Source organism: Sinocyclocheilus anshuiensis, unplaced genomic scaffold (assembly GCF_001515605.1).
Source record: "Sinocyclocheilus anshuiensis isolate Anshui unplaced genomic scaffold, SAMN03320099.WGS_v1.1 scaffold633, whole genome shotgun sequence".
Classification (NCBI taxonomy): Eukaryota; Metazoa; Chordata; class Actinopteri; order Cypriniformes; family Cyprinidae; genus Sinocyclocheilus; species Sinocyclocheilus anshuiensis.
This window is the reverse complement of record NW_015539860.1, coordinates 266,577-270,071: the sequence shown is the minus strand read 5'-3', so window position 1 is coordinate 270,071 and position 3,495 is coordinate 266,577. Positions and strand designations below refer to the sequence as shown.

General features: G+C 38.3%; 1 protein-coding gene across 1 annotated transcript in view; it reads left to right on the top strand.

Annotated features, from left to right (window-relative positions):
- Positions 1 to 3,495, top strand: part of LOC107684912 (guanine nucleotide exchange factor VAV2-like) — a 157,842-nt gene that overhangs the window by 104,045 nt on the left and 50,302 nt on the right. The window lies entirely within an intron of this gene.

Here is a 3,495-nt window from a genome sequence, read left to right as displayed (position 1 = left end):
ACCTTATTTTATTTGTAACATATTCTGTTGTATTTATCTATGCTTGTAATTTGTGTATTTGTTCTTATTTTTACTGTCTGTTCTCTTGTCTCTTTAATCATGTTTAAACTTTCTTAGTTAATCTAGTAGTATTTGCTGTGGTATCAAAGAAGTATTTCGCTTTAAGTAATAAATGGAAAGCAAGTTAAATTGAAATTTTTTTCTTTTCTTGCTGATCCGAAAAATTATCTGATCAGTGGGTCAAAAACCGTAATGTGATCCGAACCGTGAGATTTGTGATCTGTTGAACCACTACAATTAATAAATGTTCTCAAATTTTTAACTGTTCATGGTGTATTTTCAGTTCAGTGGCTATTAAGGGGTTAGTTCACCCAAAAATAAAAATTCTGTCATTAATTACTCACCCTCATGTCGTTTCAAACCCGTAAGACCTTCTTTCATCTTCGGAACACAAATTAAGATATTTTTGATGGAATCTGAGAGCTGTCTGACCCTGCATAGACAGCAACGCAACTGAAATGTCCAGAAACGTAGCAAGGAGATCTGTAAAGATCTTGAGAGGTTCAACCGCAATTATACGAAGCTACGAGAATAATTTTTGTGCGCAAAAGAAAAAAAAACGACTTTATTCAACTATTCGTCTCCTCCGCATCACCCTGTAAACAGCGTATGCTGTTCTGTGTCAGCTGCGTCACACCGGATACGCTGTTTCCGTTCAGATCAAATCACAACAACGTTGGAAACAGATCCGGCGTGACGCAGCTGACATCACGCTGTTTACAGGGTGATTTTCTGTTTACAACTGATTATCTCCTCCACATTAATACCAGTTTCAGCACAAAATAAACATGACTAAACATCCGAAGGTAAGTTAAAAAAAAAAGTACAACTTTACAATCCGTATCCTGTCTCATGTGATCGCTCAATCAGTGTTTCAGCCACGCAAAGACATCAATATAACAGCTTGTAAACAATGTCATGTAATGTCACATTTACCTCAGAAAAACATATTCGGTAAACATAGATAGAAAAATAAACTGCAAAGAGGGGCATTTTGCTAAATATATGTGGAAATATTATTATGTAATTGTAACTTTATTATTTTAAAAGCTTCATTAAGTGTAATTTTAACAAATCAGTCATTTTTAACCTTCAATATTATAGTAATGTAGTACCAACTGACTCTCATGAATATTTTACAGCATAAGTTGAGATATTTTTTTTTTCCTTGAGAAAATTTGTCATGTACTGTACCTGATATTTATCCAAAATAATCTATATTGAATCGAATCGAATCGCAAGCTTGTGAATGAGAATCAAATCGAATCATGAAATTTGTGTCAAAACCCAGCCCTATAGGTAACTAAGACGTGGTATAAGTTCAGAGTTCTATAGAATGCTGCATTAATTAGTTGCATTTGAATGCAATTGGAATGGAATGGAATTTTATTTATTAATCACATCTACACACCACCCTCCCTGTCTCCAGCCTGTCCATTCACCCTGGTACAAATAGCCAGGTGGTAAATGTTCTTCTGGTTTCCATGGCAATGCCATGCCATGCTCGGAGCATGGCAAGAATGCAGTGTGGGCGTTAAGAGGAGTGAGGGAAAATGAGGGAGGGGGTTGTGACCGTGGTGACAGGCCCAATTCCTCGCTGATTAATTGTGAATTATTAGGCAGCTGGGCGGATAGGTGTCATTCATGAGCAGAGGACGGCATGACACAGGCGTGTTAGTGCAGACTGCATACATTAAACCTCTCACAATGCCTGTTAGAAACTTCTGTGGAGCCATAAATGGAGATGAGCTTATGTCAGATGTCAGACCTCAAACAGTCTCAATTTAATAGCAGCCCAAAGAAACATAGCTTGTGTACGTGTTGTTCTGAGCCAATATAAAGTAAGGGTAGACAATGTTTAATTCAGAGCAAATAAAAACAAGGCCATGAGGGACCGAAGTGCGGTCTGTCCTGGTGGTCCATACCTTATTGTCACAACCTTGTTTTGTTGGAGGATTTTTATAGAGCATTACAAAGAGACATGACAGTTGAGCGGGGACAGGATCAGGCTGGACTTGAAGCTAGCAGGGCTCCAGACTGCGACCACTCGTAAGCGCTGCCATTTCTGTTGCATATGAGAAACATCAAATGGCAAAGGAAACGAAAGCGAAACTAAATTGCGCTACTCATTTGAGATGCGCAGCGCAGACCGCGACGAAAACAAACTTGTCCGAGTTCAGAACAGCTTTACTTGGGAGCCAAAGTTGAGTTTGCGACACTATTACAGCACATCGCTGCGAGATCCAGTGAGATGCGTTTGAATTCGCCGCAGAATGAATAAAGATTGCTGAGAGAGCTAATGAAAAGCATTCAAATTATGCACAGAAATTTCTGTTATAAACAGATCAAACGGCGCTGACATAGAAAACCAGAAAACCAGTAACGCTAACTTTAACCATGGTGTTGTGTCACAAATAGTCGAATGTTATTACATTCATTTCATCATTTATTTCAGGGTTTGCGTACAACCTTTGAGAGAGAAATTCAAGCAGTTTTCAGTTACTTTCAAGCATTTTACACAAATGTTTCCAGTACTTTAAAGCTCCAAAATGATCCAGTTGGAATGTTATTTTGAATGGGATGACCAAAATATACTGTGGTGAACAAACACTTGTGTAAAAAAAATCCACCAAATCACCATTATAACCTGTAGATGGCAGCAGAGGAGCACTTATTGGCTTATTAGTCATTCATTTATAGTTTTTCCTTTATATTTTGAAATTATAAAATAACAATTATAAAATCACTATTATAAAATATCAAATCATCAAGAAATCAGATTTTGTCAGAGTTTTGCTCTTTTTTTGTGTAAGTAAGAAAAGTTACAAAGTGCTTTGTGCTCATAAATGTGCAAAGTAGGGGTGCTCCGATCAAGATTTTTGAGACCGATCACAGAAAGCAGTATCTGCCGATACCGATCTTTTTAAAGCCTTCTTTTTATCATGTATAACTATTTATAGTGATACTCCAATCAGGATTTTTAGACATTTATTCAGGGCCTGAATTTCATTTTTGAAAATGGGGGGAATTCCCTTCTTAGGTGACTATTATAAGGGGAAGCAGCTTTCACTCAGTGACGTTAGAGCTGATCTGCGCCTCACTGCACACGTCTGCGGCGCGTTACGGCTCCACGGGCACCGGAGCTGATCGCGGCCACTCTAATCAGTGCTTGTGTTTATACCAGCCAGCCGCGGCATGTTTCTGAAGCGGCTCTCCGCACTGCTTGGCTAAAAATAGTCTTTTGTGAGGTGTCAGCGTGGCGGACGGAACAAAACCTCGTCGGAGCCATAAGAGGTAACGGTAACATAATACGCTGATCGTGGGCTTCTTTTAAATTAACATTTATTTATAAAACAAAATAACTTCTTTGGCCATATTAGCCTACTCAATAGCATTAACACAGGCTTTACTCCTTTCAAACTTTATCTGGAATGT